Source organism: Cydia pomonella, chromosome 2, assembly GCF_033807575.1.
Source record: "Cydia pomonella isolate Wapato2018A chromosome 2, ilCydPomo1, whole genome shotgun sequence".
NCBI classification, from domain to species: Eukaryota; Metazoa; Arthropoda; class Insecta; order Lepidoptera; family Tortricidae; genus Cydia; species Cydia pomonella.
Window position 1 is genome coordinate 35,705,129 of NC_084704.1, and position 17,313 is coordinate 35,722,441.

Here is a 17,313-nt window from a genome sequence, read left to right on the forward strand (position 1 = left end):
GAGCCAAGACAAATTATCGGCACCGGAACAAACTTATTTGCACTTTGTTCAACAAGCACTCTTGCTAGATTATAATGAAATTAAACGAGAGACGGCACGTGACCCATTGCTATCTAAGGTTTTAAGTTACATTAGGGATGGCTGGCCCGAATCATGTGAGATTTCGAATTTACAACCATACTTCAATAGGAAGAACGAGTTGTACGAGGAACTAGGGTGCGTCATGTGGGGTCCCAGGCTGGTGGTACCAGAAAAATGTAAAGATAAAATATTAACTATGATTCATGAGCCTCACATGGGAATCGTCAAATCAAAGGCGCTCGCTCGCAGTTATGTATGGTGGGCGGGGATCGACGAGGCCGTGGAGCGCGTGTGCCGCGCGTGCGCGGTGTGCGCGGCGCACGCGGACGCGCCGGCCCGGCACACGCCGCGCATGTGGACTTGGCCTCACCGACCCTGGTCGCGCCTCCATTTGGACTACATGGGCCCTATAGGGGGCAAAACGTATTTAGTCGTAGTGGATGCTATGTCTAAGTGGATAGAGGTCTTTAATGTCACTAATACCACAGCGGGAGGGTTAATAGATCGGCTGTGCGAATTGTTCAGTAGGTTCGGCATACCTAAACAAATAGTCAGTGATAACGGCAAGCAATTCACTTCAAAGGAACTCGATGATTTTACAAAATATTGTGGCATTGAACATATATTTACAGCTCCATATCATCCGGCGTCAAACGGGTTAGCGGAAAATTCAGTTAGGACATTAAAGCGGGTGATCCGTAAGGCACTGCAAGAAAACCAGAACGTGGAGAGGGCATTATGGGCCTTCCTGATACATTACCGTAATGTAGAACACTCCACTACGGGCGAATCCCCGGCTACGCTTCTTTTAGGTAGACGTTTACGCACGCGTTTAGACACAATTAAACCGGACAGGGAGGGACACGTGCGGCGTGCGCAGCAGCGGCAGCAGGAGGCGGCGGGAGGAGTGAGTAGGAGTGTAGAGATGGAGGACGCGGTCTGGTATAGGAAGTACTTGAAGGGAGAAAAATGGTTTCCGGGTCGAATAGTAGATGTTCTAGGGCCGAGCAATTATAAAGTTTTAGGAGATGATGGTGAAACTGTACACAGGCATATCGATCAATTGCGGAAACGGTCAGTTAACGGTAGGTTATCTCTCGCAGCTACCACGACGGCAATAGAACCATCCGACACACTTGGCACAGATTCTCAAGGGCATCGCTCGGTATCGGCGGAGACACCGGTAACACCGGTGAGGGTTCGGGCGGAGACGTCGGCGGCCTCCGCGGACGAGTCGCGCGGCACGGCGCAGACCGCCAGCTCTGGCAGCGCCTCTCCGGCTTCACCGGAGTGGCAGTTTGCTTCTCCTCGTGCTTCTACACCTGCCCGGGCTCGCCCAATCCGTCAGTGTCGATTAAATAAACCTAATTATAAAATTTAGAATGTAAAAGCTGTTAAACCCTTTAACCGCCTATTACTAAATTATTATATACTAGTTTCGTTTACCTAATGTAACTTAATTTTTCGCAGTTGCAAGTTATCATGTTGGGCTCGTTCTGAGATGACATTCGTCCCCAGCTCAATAGACGGTGGTTAAAAGGTTCCCTAGAATATTAGTTCATATGTTTAGCGTAGAGGAGTGTAATGTAGGTAATCATATAATCTTTGATAAATATGAGATGTGGGTATTCGGGTTGTTCGCAAATAAATGGCGTTAGAACGGACGTGCTGGTTTTATTACATTTTTAACGCTGCCACTGGTTTTAGGTCGATTTATATTTCAGTCGAAAAAAGTGTGTAAATGGATGGCAAAAAAATGAGGTTGAAATGCCGAATATAAAACTAGCAACAGCGGATTTCAAACTCAAGTCGATTCGAAACGTAGTTATATATTGGCAACTCGAATATGAATTTATATTCCTTTAGAGATTTCGTTTCAATAAAGTCCTAGAGTAACATTCGGTATTGCTTCTTTTTCCATATCCGGGCCAGGGCTTTAAAGGTTATGTTTAATTTCGCTATGGCTCGCATTTATCACTACACTGCAAGCCCCTGGATGGGCTGGAGTATTTTATCATAAAGGGTATAATCCAGGCAACTGATATAATCCTTTCCCTGGCTCACAGATACCGCAAACTTCTGGCAGTGAACGTGGAATTAGAGACAATAGAAGATCCGTTTTTGTTAGTTAGTAAACAGTTTTATTTGATTTGTACCTAAGTTCTTTACTGCGATTTATACTTTAGTTAATTATACAAATAAGTACATAAATTTAAGTGAATCTGGTATCTATAGTAATACTGGAATAATCAATCTGTCTTTCAGAAAAAGAAATGATTAAAGCAGTGGTTCCCAAAGTTGACTGGGCTCCGACACACCTAACAAAAACTGCCAAAGTCGGGACCCACCTCTTGGTCGTCTTAAATAGGGAGTATATCGTCTCATGTTCCAGGGCCCACTCAAATTTTGCTCACGTCTCACCTATGGGTCGCGACCCAGAATTTGGGAAACGTTGGATTAGAGGATAATAATAATTTTTAATTATTTCAAAAAAAATATTTAATCTTATTTAATAGGGACAGGTATTTTAACACACTATTACGAGCCCCTAGAGCCAACTATCACTTAAATTTCTTTGGAAGATCAGCGTTGGAAGTCCCCAGCAACATGCTGAGATGAGACATCGATACTAACATTTTGTGGCATCTTCTTTGTACGTATTTCTTATATATTTTTTCATTCATTTGTGTTTGTGTTTAGAATTATAGTCTGTGTTACAGTTTCATCGGAAAATTCACAGAAACAGACGCGCATCCAGAATGAATCTACACGACTACACGCCCCTATCAAATGCTCGTTTGCACAAAGTATAGACTCAAAGTATACCTCCAACACCGACTCCAACAGCTTTCGAAACACTTTTGTCCCTATTTCCGAACGAATAAAAAGGATTCAGAAAGAACTTCATGACTTTTGTTATACCGTATCGTTTTTAGAACCGTGCCGTGCGCGTTTTACGAATTTCCAGGAAACCTTTTGGTTGCCTTTTAGGGTTGGTAGTTGAATATGAATTTTTGCTTATCGAATGTGCCATATTTCTACGTGTGTTTAAAGAGTAGACTACGTCTATATGCTTCATTGGATCGCTTCGACTTTAGATTTTATATGATAACGTAATAATTTCTTGAATTACTGAGAATAACGTCAAAGAATATTTTTGATGATAGAAAAAAACTGTCAAAAATAAATATTTGGTTAATACCGTGTTTAATTAGTAGGTCTTTAAAATTGAGATACATTTAAGGAGATACAGGTAAATAAAAAAGGCGATTTAAGTTTTATTCTTACAATGAAAATAATCAGCCCCTTGTAATAATGTCCAATTTTACATTGCACCGAACAAAACAAAGTGAAGGAAAGTTATTATAGAATATCATATTTTTGTAGACATTTCTCATAACTGATGACATTGCCACAAATACCACGCAGTGTTAGTTTGGTCCGAGTTTATTATTATTTTATTTGTAAAAATAAACAGAACATACGCTTCTACTTTACCGCACTAGTGCGATAAATAGCACATTAGGTAACAATGTCGAAAATTTAAAGGACTATAATGTTCTTTAAAATGTTCAACGATACAACATGTACGAATAGGTAATTCGCAACTCGTGTCGATTTAAAACACTCCCTTCGGTCGTGTTTTAATTGTATCGTTATGTACTATTCTTTCATAAATTGTTCGTAAAACCAACATTTTATATGATTGTAAAATTTAAGTAGAATTGATATACTATGTCCTTTTAAAACTATATTTTAAAATAACATAAAATACATGAATATTCGAGTACTTAACATATTTCTATTCCGGTACCTACCTACTTTTCGTTGCTATAAATATACTAGGTACAAAGAAATAAAAGCGAGTAAAAGTATTACCTACATGCAAAATGGTGGCGCCTAGACTCTTAAAAACATCGACCAAAACCAAGCACCAAAGACAAGAAGTTCATATGATATCATATCATTTATTCATTGTAAAGTCATGTACATAGTAAATCAGGATGTTATACAATGAAAGACCATGACACCCTGTTCTTCTTCATACTTCAACGTTATTACTTCGTTACGAGTTTTACGGCCCATCAAGTGGATCTCGTTGTGTTCAGATTCCATTACGTTGTCTTGGTTATTGTACGAATATTTACGTTACCTACGCTCACGTCTCTAGATGTCGACCTTGAACGGTACCTCCCGCATTGCAGATTCCTACGGCTATATAAATTCGGTTACATGACGTGGACAGGGTAGGCCTAGAAGGTTATAAATAGTTAATGACCTTGGCAATTTTTTGATAACTTTTTACGCAAAATTTGAAGATATTATTTATTAAATTCTATTTATTTTATTGAAAGGCTAAGTAAGAGCATTATTGTAAGTAAAAAAATTATATTTAAACATATTGTTAGTACAAAACTGTTATGGAACTTTGTTTTCGACGATTACTGGACTAAAACTAAAGAGAAAGAAAATAAAACTTCTCAAATTCCCAGAGTCGGACCAAGCTATCTCTGCATGGGTTTTTCAATGACGAAGTGTGGAATGTCAGTACTAATATAAAATTTCCATCAAAATATGATGTTTCTAAAAACACTTTTACTTCGTTATGTCCAAATCAGTGCACATTTCTTAAATTTGATGGGTTTAGATTTACTTAGATAATCCCAAAAAAGATTTTTGAAACCTCAACCTCATATTACAAGCAATAAATGTCACAGCATCGATACATTAATCATGCTTCAAGTCAACTGAATCGATACCCTTCACTCGAGTACGCTAAAAAATCTAAACCCCCGCTTGAACCAACATTTCTCAATAGCCTCGATTAAACCGTTTACCGTTCACCTGATGAGGTCATTAAGCTAATATTGATCGCCCTACTGGGATTAGTCGACGACAAATTGTCCAATCAGCGGACAGGTAATTGATTTTGAGCACCTAATATCGGACACTGGCTTCGTTAGAATTAGTGGGGACTTGAAATTTTCGGTTAGGAAGATTTTTAGCTACGTAACAAATAGATTTTTCTGGTAAATGCTCTTCTTTTAAAAATCTCGCCAATTTTCCTTCACAAAAAACTTCTGCTTCAGATAACAAAGAAGAAGCAGATTAATTTAGAGCTTCGTATAAAAACTGTTTAGTTTAATCGTTAGTCAAAGTCCAAACTGCCAGTGACAGAGAAGAATGGTCGAACGTCACTATTTGCGGTACACAATGTAACAAGTGATGGTGAGAGGTTTTTTGCGAGGAAATTAAATGGCAATGATCCAAACAACGCCAGACTAACAAATGGGGAATATAATATACTAAAACAATTTCCGATCAGCAGTTTACGGATGCTGTGTGATGGTGGAATCAATCTAGATGATCCGCTAGTTCTTTTAACGTGCGTCTATAAATATTGGATGGAAGGATTCGGATGATAGATGATGCTGTCACGGGGAACAACAAATGCATAGTTTAGTAGCGCGAGCCGGCCGATTTTCACTATGACAACGGGTGTAGAAAATTGCGTCATTTTTTATCTTTTATTTTCTTCCCGTGTTAAGTTCATTTTGGTCTGCTGAAGATACATTTTTGGTCTTTAATAAACCTTTCATTTAAGCCTTAACAAGTAAATTTATTCAGTTCTATAACAAGACTGCGGTACACGCAAAAACCTCGGCGCTCATAAAGCCAAAATAATCCACTAACAGTGGATTTGCTCAAAGGTCGCCTAAGCAAACTGGGAGGATGAAACAATTTGTGTGCCCTAATCAAATAAGTGTAAAGGCAAATTTAAAATTCCTGCCCAAAATTTGCATAATGACCCTCCCAACGAAACGACTCAATCTGGGCCGGAGAGGGCATTTTATTGTTACGGCAGGCTACCGGCAATAACGGCCTCTTACCGTTTTAATTTTGGAAAGATCACCCTTATGCGAACTTTATGAGTCCGGCGAGCATGATTATTGAAGTGATGATTGCGAGAAAATTTTATTGTTATCGTTTGAAATAAAAATGCGAAGTGCGCCGTGAAAACGGAGTGGGAGACGTGAGTTTAGAGCAGGTTTACGAGTATGCGTAATGGCCAGGTTTATAATTAAATTATAGCGTTGACGAAATGTCTATCTATCGTCTTCTTTACAAGTCAAATGAATCTGAATATTACATATGACCATTTTATTACTATGCGCTTTTAAATGAATATTAAGTATTTTTTCTCATCTTTTCTCAAAAACGTTTTTACATAATGTGAAAGTTAAAGATATATTTGGACGTAATGCTTAGTGGGTACACCAACATCCCAAAAATATGTTTACATGACCTTTTTGCTAGTGTCTTTAGAAGAATGTTGCCTTATTAGTTTCTTGCAGTTTTGATTTTACATGATATTGGCTGAAATATGTCATAAATAGAAGGTTATTAAATAAGAAAAACTCAGTATTTTTCTAAAAATACAAAATACACAACACTTCTCGCTTAAAATGTTTTCACAGAAACGATAGGTACAGAGCTCAGCCTAAAACAATCAAAGTCTTGACAATTTGCGAAGCAAATCCATTTGAATTCCAAACGGCTCCAAACTGACCAAATAATGAGAACAGTGTAAATCAATCCTCGTTTGATGTCAAAACCGCAGCTACGGCTGCAGTTGCAATTCATACTGCTATACATATACAGCTATTATATCAGAGTTCAACCCGTCGACTCGTCTTTCGACGACCAGCCTGACCTAGTTGGTAGTGATCCTGCCTATGAAGCCGATGGCGCTGGGTTCAAATCCCGGTAAGGGCATTTATTTGTTTTATTACCGCAGATATTTGTTCCCGAGTCATGGGCGTTTTCTACATACAACACCACAATACAGGCTTTCTTGAGCTTACTGTGGGGCTTAGTCAATTTGTGAAAGAATGTCCTATAACATTTAAAATGAATCTTCATAGAACGCCGCGAGAATCGTTATTGTTGGACATTCAACATCAAAATTAGCGGATCAGACTATGCGCCTGAAGCATCTGCCACGGAATACATTATTTCTTCTTTGGTATGCACCATCTGCCATTTAGATTGACACTGGCTGTAGAAAATACTTTTGAACGAGAACTGTAGATACTCGTATTCATCTCCATTTGGAAAGTATTAAAAGGTGAAGAGTAAAAATTTTGAAACATTTGACGCGATTCGAGCTTTAGGATACGTCAAAAATTTCCTTGGATATATCAGTGTTAAAAGTGACGTTTTTGTGTATCCATATCGTATCTTTAGCAAATGTTTGACGTATCTTAAAGTCCGAATCGGGCCGATTGTTTCATCACTTAATCAGCTACTATTGATGTTGCCTGATTGATGTTGTTGATTTTCGTTTTTTGCGTGTGAAAATTGTTCCTTTGCTTTAATAGTTAATATATTATGGACTTTTTGGTTGCATTCATAGGTACAAAAATAAAATAACCTTCTCTAAGAACTCATTGATTGTGCCCTTAAATAAGAATACTTAAGCTTAACTTGGTATAATATTAAATATTAAATTTTAATTAAATAAATAAATTTCACATTGTATCCGACGATCACTATACGATAAGTAATTGCTTATGTTTTTTTTATATTAACTATGAATATTGTATTGAGAGATAAATAAACGAAACTAAACAAACATGCTTTGATATTGCTTTAACTCTACTTATGTCCCTATGATAGCAGTCCAGTATGTCTAATTATCCGTTTGAAAGTCATAAATAAAAAGGTGACTAATTTTATACCAATAAAGCAAAAAATATATATTTAAAAGCGCCAGCTATGATAAAGACAAAGCACACATAGAATGCGGTAATGTATACCTAGATTGTCGGTCTTCGATATTAACTAGTCTTTAATATTGATGTATAAAGTTATGTAAGATGTAGTTAGTATACATATACGGCTCACATATTCTAAACTCCGCTCAGGAATTCCGACCGGCAAATATTAATATGTATTTGTATCGCGTTTCTGTTAATGAAGCGGTTAGGTTCGGCTAGCGTAAGGACTGGACATTTAAGGTGTCGTTTGGATTAAGACTACACCAGAATTTCTACAGCAGTATTGCGGCGCGACATTACTGCCGTAAATATGAAAATGTTGTTAACCTACAAATGAAGCGGTTTGGTTCGGCTAGCATATGGAGATTGGGTACCTATCCCTGCACGGGAACTTCATTTGTGAGCATGAATTACAAAAACCTTGGTTTAAACAGTTAAGTATTAGTTATCTTTCTATAGTTTTCTTTCAAAAGTATGTCACTGTCTAATTTATCTACATAGTATAGAAATAGTATTTTATACAATCGTGTTATAATAGAGAGCTTTTCAGTCGAGTACCGTGTTTTGGCAACGAAGCTTGCTGAGTTGCCAAAGTGAGGTACGAGATTGAAAAGCTTAATTTTATCACTATTGTATACAATACTTTTTCTACGAGTCATTAAAAATAATAGGTACTTTAAACTAAGAAAATCATACAGGTAAACAAGCCAAAAGTATACAGCTATTTAAGATACACGAGCAGCCGCGATACCTTCATACTCGTACGCGGCCCGGCCGCCGGGACCCGGCGGGGTGGTAAACGACACCTTCTCGTAAGTCATGAGACCCTGGTACTTGCTCCTTGCTAAATTCAATTTTTAGACAGTTTATTCTCGATTTTGGCCACCGTAGCCTATGGAGACTAACAAGCAATGGTAAGCGGTTTTCATAGTCTATGGATGTTGCTATATTAAAGGTGTCACATGTGCGTTTATGACTTATGAAGCAATTGTTTCTACTATACAACCTAAAATAAATAATTAATTTGAGCTATCGTTTTGTTTCGTCCTCTTGACCGCGGCGATTGGTCCATTTCATTATAGTCGACTAAACCGTTTCGAAATGAATATTATTGTTGAGTTGGGAGCCCATACATGAAAAGTACCCAATTACAGTTTGGTATACAAAACCTTAATTCAACCATTACATTCGACGAGTAGAAAAATATATTATTTGTTATTAGACAATGGACTTCTTGGTTGATATTTTTGACGCATAGTCTGATCCGCTTTTTTGAATGCTTTTAATACTCAGTGTACCTCATCTTCCTCGCGTTGTCTCGGCGTTTTACCACTGCTCATTGGAGCCTGGGGTCCGCTTGACAACTAAATCCAACAATTGGCGTAAGGCTCTAGTATTTACGAAAGCGACTGTCATCTGACCTTCCAACCCTGAAGGTGAACTAGGCCATATCGGGATTGGTCTGGTTTCCTCACGATGTTTTCCTTCACCGAAAAGCGACTGGTAAATATCAAATGGTGAGTTTATTATGTATACGATATTTCATTGTTTATAATTCAAAAATGATGAAAAGGCAAAATATTTGTTCAGAGATTTAATATTTTATAAAAGTGAGTTCAGTGTAAAACATGCCGTCAACTCTATTCTTGTTCGTCCGAGCATTAGTTAACCTATTCCAACTAATGTAAAACAACTCTGCGTCTTTCAAAATAAAGTTTAAACTCCACTAAACGTCGAGATGAGACGTTGCGAAAACGAGTAGTCTAAATGTTGGGTATGCTTGGCTAACACATCTTACTTAGAAATTTACTATTCGCATGGTTGACCAAAGCAAAATAGCATTTATACCCAACAGCAATGAAAAAGGGTTACTCTGTATCAAATATCCTTACAAGTTTTTAGTATATTTTGACTTTTATAAACTGTGCACATGACTGATTCGTATCTAATACGTATCACTGACAGTTGGTCTCCATAAGTATGCCCCGCCTGCAGCTTTGAATAATCCCAATACACAATTTCCCGCAATTAAAAAATAAGTTTTGTATAGTAGTAGTATTTGATGGTTGTTAAGCACCGCGTAGTACAAAGGGCCTACCGCGAACACCGTGCGTAAAAAAGTTCGTAGAAAGTTCGGGCATCTTTCTCTTTTACTCCAACTAACTAGAGGCAAAGATATTGTTTGCCCACAAAACATTTTTATATATGCTTTTTCTATGAGATTTTTCATTGCTCGGGGTCCTTTTCTGTACAACAGGCTTAACATAAATTTAGATTTATATAAGGTAAAAGTACTAGTGCTCGATGCTGCACTAGTACTCGACATGGGCACTTTATGTCAAAGTGACAAGGATTAAGTTCGAATACAGAAAAATCTTCGTTGTTCAAATTTAACCTATATTTCCATGAAATGAAGTGCCCATGTCTGTGACTAGTGCAACGTCGAGCACTAGTACTTCTACCTTACAGGTGGGGACATGACATTGTTACGCTCTAGACTTTTATTAGCTATTCTAGTTCGCAAAATGTGTCCCGTTTTATACAATCTCGAGTATACATCGCAGGATCTTTGTGCCATAATGGCCCGTTGAGAGCTGAACCTAAACTTTTCGCCTTTGATATTTGTATAACTGGATTTGGAATTAGAGCTTCGATTAAATTACGTTGAATATTACAATTTCCCTTACCGATCTGAAACGATCAAAGTAACACACAATCCAATTGAGTTCCTTTGAGAGCACTTGGATGAATTTGCTCTATATGAATCAAGTAACCCATAAATGCCTACACGAATAGCACATTCCCCATGCGGCTATAGAGGGCATAGGTTGGGTTAGGACAGGGTGTAAAGAGGCAGATTTCCGATTTCTGATTTAAATAATTTTTAAACGCAAAGTGCGAGAAGAGTTTTGTGTTGCGGATTTATTAGTGACTATGGATCGCTGGCCTTGCAGAGTTGGGTACAAATTGAGCTTACTAAGGGGTTTTCATTTAGCACCGCAAGGCATTTATTTCGGAATATACGGAAACGAGAAAAGGTTGGAGGAGTAAGTACACAGCGAAAGTCGACATTTACAAAATGTAATCTTCATAAAATTTTATACACTTTAATCTTCATTAAGTAAATAAAAATAAATATTTTTGGTTATTTTATTAGAAATCGTTCACCGAATATGCTTAGGTGTCCCAGTGCTCGACATGCTACTGCCCAATAGATGACAAATTGTACAAATACAAATACGTTTATTTCATTACTTTCTACAGCAGTAGTAGTTTTTATTAACACACCAACATAAATTAACACAGGTACAATATACATGCTATGTACGTAGACTGACGGTGTATGAATATCATAAAAAGTACTAATACTTTAGCAATATAGTGTAACAAAAACCCAGCATCATCGAAACGTAAAACAAACTCGCCCGCCGGCGAAAAGATCGGGCGAAATATAAGAATATAACCCAAAAAGCAAACATTTGAATAACTTTCAAAGGGAAAGTTCGACTTTATTTAAATAAAGTTACAGAGCAGAATATAGTTCTTGGATAAATTAGCAAAATTGTAGGTTTTTCGTTAAGTTTGAATTAGTAAACCGAAGTTTGTAGCGACGCCTCGCCGGGGTTATTAGCGACGGAACTTTCTTCGGTTTGTACAAATTCGTGGACCGCTTTGTGTTAATATTACCTGCTTTGAGGAAAAAATATTCGCTTAATTGAATTTGAGTGAGGTTTTCAGCGATGTTGCAGTTGTGAAATGTAGTCTTATAACTTTTTGTTTGTGTTTTTGTTTTGATTACTATCTATAAGATGTGTACAGTCAGCCTCAATAGCAGTGGATGAAACAAGATACGTTTAAAACATATTTGCCACCCTGGAATAATTTTCCAAATAAAGAATATTCTAGTATCCTTTAAAATATTTGCCATGTAAGTGTCCTTCAATCCGACATATATCAGTTTTTGTTAAGGTTCCTCCTCCCGCTAAATACCGTAAATGTAAGTTACTCTGAACCATTTTTTATATTAAATATGACACTTTTTGAGCAGAAAAAAATATATAACAATCTACAAGATATGAACAATGATGTGCTTTTTCTGGAAATCTTATAAATAAGTGAAGTCACCCCTATTTCTTTCAGTTGTATCCTTATTACTGTTGCAACTTTTGTCAAAAAATTATGAAACTTTGCAGTCTTTCTCACAAAACACTATTTAATGATTTGGTTTTCTTGCTTTTCGCAAATTCGTAAAACGATGCCTCAATTCCTAAAAAAAGAAGCCTAAATCCCGACTAGGTTCCTACCTTTACCCCGCTCTCGTCCATATAGTCAGTGCGGGCCAAGTCGGGTTGCTAGACGGACCTGTGTTGCGTTGCGCCCGCGAGCAAGCGAAATTCTAATTCAAACGCAAAGTTATGCGCTCTCGATCTTTTGCTGCGGGTGGTGCGGTGAGGGGCATAGGCGTCGGGTGCAGCCTTAAGCTATTAGAACATGGTAGATAGTTTTGACGGATGCTCTCATTTGATCTATTACTTTCATAACAACACTTCCGTGCGACACTGACATAGTAAATACATATACTAAACTGGGTCACTTACGTAGGTATATAAAGTCGATGATTGCTCGACATATTTCGCTCCATAACGAGGACCATTTTCAAAGAGCGCACGACGAACGAAGGTAGTTTCTCGCCTCCCCTGCCGCCGCCGTCACGAAGAGCTGCCACCCGCAGTCTTTGTCGGACCACCAACGCGTGCGCTCTTTGAAATGTTCTCCTTGTTATGGAGCGAAACATGGCGAGCATTCATGGACTTTATATACCTGAGTGACCCGCTTTAATATATTTAACTAATTCCACTAATGTGTTTTTAGTCACTCCCGCGACATGCGACGCTGCTCAAACTGTTAGTGCTTGAGAAAGGAGACCTAGGCTCTCCGAAACATGTCGTGCGAGAGACTAAAAACACGTGAGTGGAATCCGTAAAATTAGTTAAATGTTAGTATGTCTCACGACAGTTTAAATTCAAATATTTAATACATATAATCCACAACTACTGTTGCTGACTGTACTAGTTGCTGCTTACTATGGCCACAAAGTAAATAGCGGCGGCGCGCGCCGGAGCAGAGAGTCCCCTCAGTACAAAGTGCCATTTTCGCCGCACGCACACAGACGTGACATTTACGCACACAGACGTTACATTTACAGGCGTTCTCGGGCACTCTCGGGCAGAGCTTAGTCGGGCTGTGCGCGTGCACGCGTTGCTCACTTGACGTCCCCGCCGCTACGTAGGTGCCTACTGTCATGTACGTCAAAATGCAGTCTCTAAGGAATGTAAACATGATAAGATGTATGTATAAAAGAATCGATGTATGTATGTCTGTAAACTTATATTACCTACTCCTTTTTAAAATTCGAAACGAATACAGAAGCAACCCTAGTGAGTTGGGCAAGTTTAGGTATGTATTTTCAAGAACGGCGGGAACGGACCTTCTGTTTATTTTTTATTTTGTGCTATGGCCTACCTGAAGACATCTAGGTCATTAGCTCGGTATTCAGCATTTAGTTTCCGAAAACACTTACCTGAAACAAAAGTAAACAAGGCATAAAATATGTATTCATAACTATCTGTTTAATAAACAACATAAAGTTAGTATAGTCAGTCTAATAGAAACTGGCCGATTGCTAGGCTTGAGTCGGTCAGGACCGAAGAACTAAAAGAAATGAAATCACACCACGGACTGAAAGGAACTAGTTCATCTTAAGCGCTCTTAATCGGTCTCGGTACTTTAGTTCAGTAGTCGGTACGTCGGTAACTAGTAACAAATAGTCTATGGCGGTGTCCCAAATTCCAAATTCCAAATTATTTATTTGTTAAACATAAGTATGTACAACAGTAGGTCTTAAATTTATAATGAAGTATCACTATGCTTCGCCACATGGCATACAAATAGCTACAGAGGACATGTAGCATGCATTTACAAACTAAATCTATGGTAAATAATGATAATCCCTCTATAATCCCTCTCGCCCATTGGGTAATGTCAGCCACGGACCGGATCGATTGAGCTAGCTCTTTCCTTTCCTTCAGATCTCGAGATTTGCTCCTGAACTAAAGGAACTAAAAGAGCGAACTAGTTCCTTTGACCGATTGACCGAGATCGGAGCGCTCTTTTCAAAGACCGAGCGGGCACAACTCTACCGGTTGCCATTAACAGCGTTTGAAACTAAGCATACAATATAGAATTCATTTGATCATAGATCGTGTCATTCACGAAGACGCGTGCCTTGACTCGTATTGTATGTTACTAAAGGTTAAATTTGACAAATCTGCACGTCATCGTGGATGGTACGAACTATATCCCGGAACCGATGCAGTTTTAACTACTTATTACGGATTTTGATCTTATTTAGATATGACCTTGAAGATCACTCACGCTGATTAGTGCATGCGAAAAGAAACGAAAGTCGTGCGTGAGATGCGCGCCAATCACAATCGTCAAGGTCGTGTCAAAATCATTACAAATTGTTAAATTAGAATCGATCGCGTATTTATGTTCCATAATTCACTGAGTCTTATATTAATATTTTCATTTTAAATCGTCTACCACTTGAGACGTTTACAATCCGATTCTCCTTTTTGTTATTACTGTTCATAACACCGAATACGTACTAACCCCCTTATTCATAAACGTGTGCAAGCCGGGAACAATCGTTTGATCCTTTCCATCATACCAATACGTCGGAAAGGGACAAACGATTATTAGCGGCTTGTCAACTTTAGCACACGATTATGAATAAGGGGGTAAATGTATAATTAAGTGATTCATCATCATCACAGACCTTTGCGTCTATTGCAGACGATTTAAGCATTGCTGTTTAGACAACAGGTTTGGTGACTGGGAGGCCGATGCGTGAGCGGCATGACCTCCCACATTTTTGGCAGAGAAAGCTCATGCCACTGAGGTTCCAGTCCCAATTTGCTTTCTGCGACACCTTCTGTTATCTAACGTAGTAAACCAGGCTTGGTCGCATAGCTTTCTCCCCTCCACAACACGCTTACGCCATCCATCACGGTCTTCAGCTAAAGTTTCCCAGGCATGGTGGTCGATTTCAAGTGATTATTGACTGTTAAATACGATAAAATCATAAGTAGCATTAGAAAATGCCCTAGATAATCTTAGTTTGATTTTTATAACCTTTTCAACTACTTCAACTTTTTATGAACAATGCTAAAGGGGAAGGTCTGTGCCTTCGATGCCTCACCTGCCAAGAAATTACAAAATGGTGGACAATTGTTTGATATGTCTCCGTAAATAAGAAAAAACTCCTAGTAAAGTTAGTTCTCGACTTGTACATTACTTCTTGTACCTAAAGCAATCTTTTTTCTGAACACAACCAAATTGGCAGTTCGCTTTAGCCATTTTATTACCCCTTAGTCAGTTAACAAAGGTCCTAAGTTACTACAATATTGTACTAAGATAAGCCTTTTTAAACGTAAGGCGCTGACCGCCGCTCCCTTGAGACTAACCGAGAAGAGTTTCTTACGTGAAAAGTGTCCATTATAGTTAGTATAGTATTTATCTTTATCAGGTCAGATAGGTCGATGAAGAGCTGTTTTATTTACTTTGTTAAAAAAATACCCCTAGAGAGATATCTTTTGGATTAAATAAATAAATAAATATTATAGGATATTATTTCACAAATTGACCAAGTCCCACAGTAAGCTCAATAAGGCGTGTGTCGTGGGTACTTAGACAACGATATATATAATATATAAATATTTATTATTTTATTTTATGTTTGTACTACGTCGGTGGCAAACAAGCATACGGCCCGCCTGATGGTAAGCAGTCTCCGTAGCCTAAATAGGTACTATAAAAACTTAAATACTTACATAAAAAACACCCATGACTCAGGAAAAAGTATCCGTGCTTATCACACGAAATAAATGCCCTGACCAGGATTTGAACCCGAGACCATCGGCTTCATAGGCTTGTGGATTATAATGGTGTATCGTTGTTATTTTAAAGAATATCATACTTCGCATTTCCAATTACATTTTCTCTCAAGCATAGACTATACATATATATGTTAGTTAGTTTAACCCTCGTACCTTGAAACCCTCGCAACGATCAAGACTCCACTTATCTGTCGAACCACTCGCTACGCTAGTAGTTCATTTTAGTATTTTTCGCTTACTCGGGAATAAATATTAGTACGAGATTACATCATTATTTGGATAAATAACTATTTGTTAGACAAATAACTATTTCATCACTCTTGCTCGAAAAAAATCTTATTTCATGCAGGTGTGCTGAAGGACAAAGGCCTATTTTGTTCCCGCGGGAGTTATGTACTTATTGTGAAAAAAAAGCTATAACTCCCTAAGGGAGTTAAAGTTTTTTAAATTATCTCACTTATTCATACAAACCAAGTAGAATAAATGAGTTTTACTTTAAAAAAAATTAATATTTTTGTTTATGTTTAATAATATTTAATTTGATTAATTTAACAGCCGTTTAAATGGCCGAATGCCGAATAGGTCCGTGCCTTCGATGCCTCACCTGCCAAGAAATTACAAAATGGCGGACGAATGTTTGATATGTCACCGTATTTAAGAATTATTTCGCTTAAAAATTCGTTTTCTCTTCGCAAGTGTGATGAAAAACATTGTGTATAACTCCGGGGGTAAGAATACCACCATCCTATCCAAAATTTCACTTACCCCTCTCGTTGCACAATGTACTAATTTTAGCTCTTCTTATTGCTTTTTTTAGATATGTACCTGCCCGATATTTAACCTAACAATATCAACCCCGAACACTGTCTATCGCGGGCAGCAAAAAACAAATGCAATTTGCGTTCGACGTTCAAAATTGCCGGGTTCCGTCCGCCATTACGGCTTTCACCACAATTACTGGGTAATTGAAAACGCTGGTCGTTACCGCGTGACGTCATGGAAAAATGGTTTTTGTAATCGTTGTGGATAAAATACAATGCTTTGGAGATACATTGTGAAAGAAGAGATTGTGCAGTGACTTTTGCATGCCAGAGGATTTTGAAATGGGTTGATAGTTTGAAAAGTATGAACTGTTGAAAGTTATAATAGAAGGAAAAATAGAGGGAAAACGGGAAAGGGGAAGAAGGAGGATGAACAACTAGGGCATGGCAGCAGAAGAAGAAGATAGTTTAGGACAGTATTTCACAAACTATGGGTCGCGACCCATTGGTGGGTCGCGAGTGAAATTTGAGTGAACCCCGAAACATAAGACGACATGCCGACCGATCGGGTTAGCAGCCGGTACTAATAATATTTCATGCTCCCTGTTTAAGACGGCCAAGAGATGGGTCCCGAATTTGGTAGTTTTTGTTACGTGGGTCGGAGCCCAGTCAACTTTGGAAGCCACTGGTTTAGGATATTTAATTATAAAATTCCTCTGACACTTCGAT

General features: G+C 38.1%; 1 protein-coding gene across 6 annotated transcripts in view; it reads right to left on the reverse strand.

The window, feature by feature from the left end:
- Positions 1 to 17,313, reverse strand: part of LOC133515584 (CUGBP Elav-like family member 6) — a 614,398-nt gene that overhangs the window by 155,320 nt on the left and 441,765 nt on the right. The window contains exon 5 of one of the 6 annotated variants that reach the window (XR_009799042.1): positions 13,166 to 13,443. The exons of the other annotated variants lie outside the window; for them this stretch is intronic. The gene's annotated coding sequence lies outside the window, so the exon portion shown is untranslated. Of the gene's footprint in view, positions 1 to 13,165; positions 13,444 to 17,313 lie in introns of those variants that run through there. 6 annotated transcript variants of the gene reach the window in all.